Here is a 10,218-nt window from a genome sequence, read left to right on the forward strand (position 1 = left end):
TCATCTGCCTCTCCCCATCGCTCACATCACCACCTGCACTATCACTCGCATTACCTCCTGAACCATTCCCCCACTGTCGGTGGAAAAATTGTCTTCCTCGAAACCGGTCCCTGGTGCCAAAAAGGTTAGGGACCGCTGTCTTAGAGGAACCATGTCCTGAAGCTTTGGGTGCCACCTGTTGTGCCAGGCGGATGCCACTGCACAAGAGGAGATGCCGTTTGAATTCTCCGTGAATGTTTGGAGGAGGAATGCCAGAGCTGCCAGCTGAAAACTATCCAAACAAAAGATATATGTAGGCTGGGGACCCTGAATCACCTCCCCCAGGATGGACTTTCTGGTTCTCTTCTTGTTCTACCTGGCTTTGGTGCTGATTGGTGTTGTTACAATCTGCATCTGCTCAAAAACCCATTGCTTGAAAGGCCTCATCAGAGGAAGAGCACAGATTCTTTTTCCTGTATGATTCCAGAATGTCTTTGGAGACCCATGCTATGATTGCTTCATTACCACTTTCATACACGGAACCACACCTTTGTTATCCTGCATCTCATCTTGCAAGGGATAGTTTATACCAAATACACCTGGGAAATATTTTGCCTTTGTCAAGAGCTGGAGTTCTTCTTGTATTACCTTTTTTCTGCCTTATCGGCTGCTGGTTGTAAACCTGTTTTGTTTGTTTGTTTTTGCCCTAAGTTGTGTAACCAACCCCAGTACCATAACAAAAGCAAACGAATTACTGTTTCTTCAAGTTTATGAATTCGACGAAGTTATGTTCCCAAAGAACATGAAGTGCTCTATGTGTGATTTAAGTAAACCAGCGTGATCCAAGCACTGAAGCATGTATAACTGGTGTGTACACCAGTTTGACCATCACTGTGTGTGGATGAACAACTGCATTGGGGCCTGGAATACCAAGTACTGCCTCTTCTTCCTCTTGATGGTGACAGCCTAAGCTGCCACCATGGCTGTGGAGAGCACTGTTTCTGGTCCAGTTGGTGGTGTCAGACTTGTACCTGGAGACTTACGTTGATGACCTTGGACACTTGCAGGTTGTTGACACTGTCTTTCTTATTCAGCACCTGTTCCTGACCTTCCCAAGTATTGTCTTCCTGTTGGGGTTTGTTGTGGTGCTGAGCTTCCTCCTGGGGAGCTACCTGTGCTTTTGTCTGTACTTAGCCACCACAAGTGGTAGAGAGGTGACCGAGCCTGGTGCCAACATTGCTCCTAGATGGCCTGGCCCCCATCAGCAGAGCCCCAGGTTTACCAGAACTTTCACTTTCATGGGCTTTGGAGTAACCTTCAAGAGATCTCTCTACTTGCTGCTGCACATTATGAAAGAAATAAGGATGGGAAGAGTGTGAACTTATGGATTCAGTCTCACACCTCAGCCCAGTCGAGAATAAACACAGAAATACAAAAACAAACTGGCCTAGATCTTAAAGAGTTATCCTCTTTCCCAGGGGGCACAAAATTCTGAATTGATGTGAGCTCACGAAAATATAGATGAACAGAAAAACAAACAAAAAAGACTAACCAATCAGTTTCTCTGTTGTTTCTCATTCAACAGAGAATTCATCTCCATCATCTAGAAACATCATCAAATGGTTATGCTATAAAACCAAATTTCCAGTCACTGATGCAACCACTTGGGAATATATTATTGACTATGGGAAAATCAGTAGAGAGAGAAGAAAAACTAGAGAAACAGAGTAAGCAAAGCTAAAATTCTATTGTTACTTGGAATTCACTCTGGAGGCCAAGAAAGGATGTGTCCAGGCTATATAACCATTAGTGAACTTCTCCAGAAATGCGGTTTACTTGATACTTTGCCAAGACAGCCCATTTGGGCTTCTCAGTGTAACCTCCCAAACTGCCAAACTATAATTTTCTAAAAGGTAAAATTATGACTCTCAAACAAACATAAAATAAACATATGTCAAAGAATTTGTTTATTCAATTAATTAATGAGTGTACTAGTAAGAGATTTTGGAGAATATATATGTGCAAATAGGAACATTGAAGTGATTTTGCTAATAAACACAAAACTGGTTAAAATTCTATAGGTCAGTTAAATATAAAATTTACATTTAAAAGTTTTATCTCTATGAGACAATATGCCATTGCATTCCTTTTTTAAATTTTTTTAATTGAAGTATGGTTGACATATAATATTATATTAGTTTCAGGTGCATAACGTAGTGATTTGACATTTATATACACTATGAATTGATCACCATGATAAGTCTAGTAACCATCTGTCACCCTACAAAGTTATTAAAATATTATTGGCTATAATTCATACGCTGTACATTGTATCCCCTTGACATTTATTTTCTATCTGGAAGTTTTGTACCTCTTATTCCCCTGCACCTATTTGGTCCAAAGCCCCTCCCCTTCCTCTCTGGCAATCACCAGTTTATTCTCTGTTTCTATGAAACTGTTTCTTCATTTGTTTTGTTTTTTAGACTCGTTGCATTTCTATGGACAAGACTGTTTGCATTACTGTGGACTGGAAAAACTTAGATTGTTATCGGTTTTCTACAACTTAGTTTCTATCCCTACACAGCTATAAAATAGATTAGTCAACCAGACAGTGAAATAATCAAATACAACTAAATAATCCCTGGAGGATCACCTAGACAACACTCAGGACCACTCCACTGAAAGAACACTTAGTGATCTCTTTTTTCTCCATTTTCAAGCCTCATAATTGTTCTTGAAATTTAAAATAAATAATGAAAAAAAGTTTCCAACATCAATTTATTCAGTCCTATATAATTAATTCTTTTTTTTTCACACCACAACCCCCCAACTCCCGCCGCTTTCCCCCCTAGGTATCCATACATTTGTTTTCTACATCTGTGTCTCTATTTCTGAACAGCAAACCTGTTCATCTGCACCACTTTTCTAGGTTCCACATATATGCATTAATATATGATACTTGTTTTTAACCTTCTGACTTATTTCACTCTGTATGACAGTCTCTAGATCCATCCACATCTCTACAAATGACCCAATTTCGTTCTTTTTTATAGCTGAGTAATATTCCATTGTATATATGTACCACATCTTCTTTATTCATTCGTCTGTCATTGGGCATTTAGGTTGCTTCCATGTCCTGGCTATTGTAAATAGTGCTGCAATGAACATTGGGGTGCATGTGTCTTTTTGAATTATGGTTTCTCAGGGTATATGCCCAGGAGTGGGATTGCTGGATCATATGGTAATTCTATTTTTAGTTTTTTAAAGAACCTCCATACTGTTCTCCATAGTGGCTGTATCAATTTACATTCCCACCAACAGTGCAAGAGGGTTCCCTTTTCTCCACACCCTCACCAGCATTTGTTGTTTGTAGATTTTCTGATGATGCCCATTCTAACTGGTGAGAGGTGATACCTCACTGTAGTTTCGATTTGCATTTCTCTAGTAATTAGTGATGTTGAGCGGCTTTTCATGTGCTTCTTGGCCACCTCTAAGTCTTCTTTGGAGAAATGTCTATTTACATCTTCTGCCCATTTTTGGATTGAGTTGTTTGTTTTTTTGATATTGAGCTGCATGACCTGTTTATATATTTTGGAGGTTAATCCTTGGTCCATTGATTCATTTGCAAATATTTTCTACCATTCTGAGGGTTGTCTTTCATCTTGTTTATAGTTTCCTTTGCTGTGCAAAAGCTTTTAAGATTCATTAGGTCCCATTTATATATTTTTGGTTTTATTTCCATTTCTCCAGGAGGTGGGTCAAAAGGATCTTGCTGTGATTTATGTCAAAGAGTGTTCTGCCTATGTTTTCCTCTAAGAGTTTGATAGTGTCTGGCCTTACATTTAGGTCTTTAATCCATTTTGAGTTTATTTTTCTGTATGCTGTTAGGGAGTGTTCTAATTTCATTCTTTTACATGTAGCTGTCCAGTTTTCACAGCATCACTTATTGAAGAGGCTGTCTTTTCTCCATTGTATATTCTTGCCTCTTTTATCAAAGATAAGGTGACCATATGTGCTTGGGTTTATCTCTGGGCTTTCTATCCTGTTCCACTAATCTATATTTCTGTTTTTGTGCCTGTACCACACTGTCTTGATTACTGTAGCTTTGTAGTATAGTCTGAAGTCCAGGAGCCTGATTCCTCCAGCTCCGTTTTTCTTTCTCAAGATTGCTTTGGCCATTGGGGTCTTTTGTGTTTCCATACAAACTTTGAAAGTTTTTGTTCTACTTCTGTAAAAAATGCCATTGGTAATTTGATAGGGGTTGCATTGAATCTGTAGATTGCTTTGGGTAGTACAGTCATTTTCACAGTATTGATTCTTCCAATCCAAGAACGTGGTATATCTCTCCATCTGTTGATATCATCTTTAATTTCTTTCATCAGTTTCTTATAGTTTTCTGCATAAAGGTGTTTTGTCTCCCTAGGTAGGTTTCTTCCTATGTATTTTATTCTTTGTGTAGCAATGGTAAATGGGAGTGTTTCCTTAATTTGTCTTTCAGATTTTTCATCCTTAAAGTATAGGAATGCAAGAGATTTCTGTGCATTAATTTTGTATCCTGCTACTTTACCAAATACATTGATTAGCTCTAGTAATTTTCTGGTGGCATCTTTAGGATTCTTTATGTATAGTTACATGTCATCTACAAACAGTGACAGTTTTACTTCTTCTTTTCCAATTTGAATTCCCTTTATTTCTTTTCCTTCTCTGATTGCTGTGGCTAGGACTTCCAAAACTGTGTTGAATAATAGTGGCTAGAGTGGACAGCCTTGCCTTGTTCCTAATCTTAGAGGAAATGGTTTCTGTTTTCCACCATTGAGAATGGTGTTTGCTATGAGTTGGTCATATATGGCCTTTATTATGTTGAGGTAGGTTCCCTCTATGCCCACTTTCTGGAGAGTTTTTATCATATGTGGGTGTTGAATTTTGTCAAAAGCTTTTTCTGCATCAATTAAGGTGATCATATGGTTTTTATTCTTTAATTTCTTAATATGGTGTATCACATTGATTGATTTGCATATATTGAAGAATCCTTGCACCCCCGGGATAAATCCCACTTGATCATGGTGTATGATCCTTTTAATGTGCTGTTGGATTCTGATTGCTAGTATTTTGTTGAGGATTTTTGCATCTATATTCATCAGTGATATTGGTCTTTAATTTTGTTTTTTGTAGTATCTTTGGTTTTGGTATCAGGGTGATGGTGGCCTCATAGAATGAGTTTGGGAGTGTTCCTTTCTCTGCAATTTTTTGGAAGAGTTTGAGAAGGATGGGTGTTAGCTCTTCTCTAAATGTTTGATAGAATTCACCTGTGAAGCCACCTGGTCCTGGACTTTTGTTTGTTGGAAGATTTTTAATCACAGTTTCAATTTCAGTGCTTGTGATTGGTCTGTTCATATTTTCTACTTCTTCCTGGTTCAGTCTCAGAAGGTTGTGCTTTTCTAAGAATTTGTCCATTTCTTCCAGGTTGTCCACTGTATTGGCATAGAGTTGCTTGTAGTAATCTCTCATGATCCTTTGTATTTCTGCAGTGTCAGTTGTTACTTCTCCTTTTTCATTTCTAATTCTGTTGATTTGAGTCTTCTCCCTTTTTTTCTTGATGAGTCTGGCTCATGGTTTATCAATTTTGTTTATCATCTTCTCAAAGAACCAGCTTTTAGTTTTATTGATCTTTGCTATTGTTTTCTTTGTTCTATTTCACTTATTTCTGTTCTGATCTTTATGATTTCTTTCCTTCTACTAACTTTGGGTTTTGTTTGTTCTTCTTTCTCTCATTCCTTTAGGTGTAAGGTTAGATTGTTTATTTGAGATTTTTCTTGTTTCTTGAGGTAGGCTTGTATTGCTATAAATTTCCCTCTTGGAACTGCTTTTGCTGCATCCCATAGGTTTTGGATCATTGTGTTTTCGTTGTAATTTGTCTCTAGGCATTTTTTGATTTCCTCTTTGATTTCTTCAGTGATCTCTTGGTTATTTAGTAATGTATTGTTTAGCCTCCATGTGTTTGTGTGTTTTACGTTTCTTTCCCCTGTAATTGATTTCTAATCTCATAGCGATGTGGTCTGAAAAGATGCTTTATATGATTTCAATTTTCTTCAATTTACTGAGGCTTGCTTTGTGACCTAAGATGTGATCTAGCCTGGAGAATGTTCCATGTGCCCTTGAGAAGAAAGTGTAATCTGCTGTTTTTGGATGTAATGTCCTATAAATATCAATTAAAGCTATCTGGTCGATTGTGTCATTTAAAGATTGTGTTTCCTTATTAATTTTCTGTTTGGATGATCTGTCCATTGGTGTAAGTGAGGTGTTAAAATCCCCCACTATTTTTGTGTTACTGTTGATTTCCTCTTTTATAGCTGTTAGCAGTTGCTTTATGTACTGAGGTGCTCCTATAGGTGCATAGATATCTATAATTGTTATATCTTCTTCTTGGAATGATCCCTTGATCATTATGTAGTGTCCTTCCTTGTCTCTTGTAACATTCTTTATTTTAAAGTCTATTTTATCTGATATGAGTATTGCTACTCCAGCTTTCTTTTGATTTCCATTTGTATGAAGTATCCTTTTCCTACCCCTTTCAGTCGTATGTGTCCCTAGGTCTGAAGTGGGTCTCTTGTAGACAGCATATATATGGGTCTTGTTTTTGTATCCATTCAGCGAGCCTGTATCTTTTGGTTGGAGCATTTAATCCATTTACATTTAAGGTAATTACCGATATGTATGTTCCTATTGCCATATTCTTAATTGTTTTGGGTTTGTTTTTGTAGGTCATTTTCTTCTCTTGTGTTTCCCACTTAGAGAAGTTCCTTTAACATTTGTTGTAGAGCTGGTTTGGTGGTGCTGAATTCTCTTAGCTTTCCTTGTCTGTAAAGGTTTTGTTTTCTCCATCAAATCTGAATGAGATCCTTGCCAGGTAGAGTAATCTTGGTTGTAGGTTTTTCCCTTTCATCACTTTAAATATATCATGCCACTCCCTTCTGGCTTGTAGGGTTTCTGCTGAGAAATCAGCTGTTAACCTTATGGGAGTTCCCTTGTATGTTATTTGTCATTTTTCCCTTGTTGCTTTCAGTAATTTTTCTTTGTTTTTAATTTTTGTCAGTTTGATTACTATATGTCTCCGTGTGTTTCTCCTTGGCTTTATCCTGCCTGGGACTCTCTGCACTTCCTGGACTTGGGTGGTTATTTCCTTTCCCATGTTAGGGAATTTTTCAACTATAATCTCTTCAAATATTTTCTCAGGTCCTTTCTCTCTCTCTTCTCCTTCTGGGACCCGTATAATGAGAATGTTCTTGCATTTAATGCTGTCCCAGAGGTCTCTTAGGGTGTCTTCATTTCTTTTCATTCTTTTTTCTTTATTCTGTTCCACAGCATTCTGTCTTCAGTGAATTCCACCATTCTGTCTTCCAGGTCACTTATCCATTCTTCTGCCTCAGTTATTCTGGTATTGATTCCTTTTAGTGTATTTTTCATTTCAGTTATTGTATTGTTCATTTCTGTTTGTTTGTTCTTTAATTCTTCTAGGTGTTTGTTCTTTAATTCTTGTAGGTCTTTGTTAAACATTTCTTGCATCTTCTCGATCTTTGCCTCCATTCTTTTTCCGAGGTCCTGGATCATCTTCACTATCATTATTCTGAATTCTTTTTCTGGAAGGTTGCTTATGTCCACTTCATTTAGTTGTTTTTCTTGGGTTTTATCTTGTTCCTTCATCTGGTCCATAGCCCTCTGCCTTTTCATATTGTCTATCTTTCTGTGAATGTGGTTTTTGTTTCACAGGCTGCAGGATTGTAGTTCCTCTTGCTTCTGCTGTCTGCCCTCTGGTGGATGAGGCTATCTCTAATGAATTCTTTTTTCAGCTGGATTTTGAGCCTACAGTCTGCTTTCATATATCTATCTGGACTAAGAAAAACTACACAGGTACGTTATAAGCATTCCATTAGCGTTAGCCATAATTTGAAAGTTATTTCTAATATTAGTTCCTAATATTATGGTGGAAATTTGAATTTATTTTTTTTTCTTTTTGAAGTAATTTTTACAAATAAAATCAACATAAATAAAGTTTAGATTAAATAAAAGACAGTCTTCTAGGTCAAGACACTGCTTTATCCTTCCATCTTGCCAGACACTATTCTTCAGAAAGTTGGTTACTGGGTAGAGCTACTGAGAGATGGAATATTTGAGAAAGGACACTTCCTGGAGTGGGACTTTTGAAGACAGCTGATGTGGCCCCTGAAATTTCACCAAGCACCTAAAGGAGTGCTTGGCATCTGCTCCTTCAGAGCTGGGAAAATGCAGGCAGGTCCAGAGCTTCCAGACAAGGACAAGCAGTTATTCTCTTGTCTATATTTACCCAGAAACCAGCCTTCCAACCCACACCTGACAGGTAATTGGAGATATGTCTATTGCTGAAGCAGTACAATGCCAGTATAATTAGCCAAATAAGAATTATTTCGTTAAGTATTTTTGGGTACAACCAGCTTTATCAAAAGCATAAGATACCCTTGGAATTTGAAGCTTTTACCCTTGAAGTTTCAGCTTTTTGCAAGCACAGAATGTCCAAGGTCATGGGTTCATTATTTTGCTAAAGGAAAAACTGGGTGCAGTGGCATTGTGAGGATGGTGTGCATGAGAGAAGCACTTGAGCACTAGATCCTGCTAGCCATCGGGCATCCACATTATAGTGTGGCTTACCAATCAATGTCCTTCACCAGTGTCAAGGTTCTGCTGGATTTTTAAACTACCTATCATATGCTCTATACTCCAGGGAGTAGAAAAATACAAACATATAAAACATTCTCTTTGCCATCAAAGAATATTTATTTTCATTAGACAGACAAGATGGAGTTAATAAGATGGCTAACAACAGCCAAGATAACATGGCTAAGAGCTGAAGGAGTTCTGTAAGAAAATGCCAGAAAGTCAAGGGACCTGTGAGTAGTTACAGAGGATCGAGGTTCTGAATCCCATCCTGAAAAAAATATAGAATTGGTGCAGATGGGAAAGGAAGCAGGGGTGGGGGAGGATTCCAGAAAAAGGGGAAGTTGGAATAGGAAGATAGTACCAGTTAAAGGAACTAATTTAGAATGTGTATGGTGCAGAGGACAGAAAAAAAAAAAATGCCTTTGGTGGCAGAGTTAATAAAAAGCAAAATTTTTCATAGGAGAAAAGAGGAAAATAGCATTGAGTGGATTCGTGTTATGCCAGATATTTTTACATCATTATTCCACATAATCTTTTTTTTAAGATAAATCTGCATGAAGAAAAGATCACTATCATCCCCATTTCACAGATGAATATGCAAATGAGACTCAAGGAGTAAAGTAACTTGACCAGCTGGGATTTACAGCCAAGTCTTCTGACTCTCAACTTTTCTGACGATAGGCAGTACTTTTTCTGATTGCACCTCATGGAGAAGGCAAGACTTGAGCTAGTCCCCCCAAAACAGGTATGTATTTGAAGTACTAGTTATTAAACTACTGAGTGGCAGGAACCCATTGCCCAGCATCTAGTAGATGCTAAATAAATATTCATTAGATGAGTGAATAAATTAATAAATACATAAGCAGAGAACACATTCTGGGAAAGGAAATGGTTTAAATAGACAATAAGGAGAAATTATATAACTTTTTATGAGAATTATGAGGCGTTCAGACTGTTATATTGGGCTATGTTATGAAAGATCCAGGAGATCAAGCTGGAGAACTGGACTTTATTCAACGAAGAATGCAGTTGCAAAATGGAATTTTTTTTAATGGAGCTACAGAGGAAAGGGGGTATTTTAAATAATGGTTGTTGGTTTGTTACTGAGTCCAAGCTCTCTCTGCTCGCCGCACGACAGGCCAGTAAATCGGGAGATGAGGTGTTGAGGCAAGGAATACAGCTTTATTTGGAAAGCCCGCAGATCAAGAAAATGGCAGACTAGTATCTCCAAAAAACCATCTTATCGGGATTTGATGTCAATTTCTTTTATAGAACAGAGACGGGGAGGAGATGAGGAAGCAAAGTACAAAGGGCATAAGATTTGCAAATGTCCCCTGGAATGGCCAGCCTCGGGGAGGGGATGTGTTAATTTCTTCTTTCTATCAGCCATCCACAGGTGGACAGGGTCAGGATGCTTCCCTGAACAAAGGCACATTGGTTTAACGTTCAGGCAGAGGGGCAGGGTTCCCCTGAGGCAGGCCATTATGTATAGACAGTATCCTTTTAGTGAACAAAAGCAGTGGAAAGCAAAGGTTAAAGTAAAAGAAA

The 10,218-nt window shown here is 37.9% G+C and overlaps 1 pseudogene across 1 annotated transcript; it reads left to right on the plus strand.

The window, feature by feature from the left end:
- The first annotated feature begins 229 nt into the window (after positions 1-229).
- LOC309636695 (palmitoyltransferase ZDHHC4-like) lies at positions 230-1,474 on the plus strand (annotated as a pseudogene). The gene is made up of 2 exons: positions 230-292; positions 325-1,474. The product of its transcript is annotated as a palmitoyltransferase ZDHHC4-like (transcript).
- The last annotated feature ends 8,744 nt before the right edge of the window (positions 1,475-10,218 follow it).

The sequence above is a fragment of the Balaenoptera physalus genome, assembly GCF_965194825.1.
Source record: "Balaenoptera physalus genome assembly, chromosome: 10".
In the NCBI taxonomy this organism is placed as follows: domain Eukaryota; kingdom Metazoa; phylum Chordata; class Mammalia; order Artiodactyla; family Balaenopteridae; genus Balaenoptera; species Balaenoptera physalus.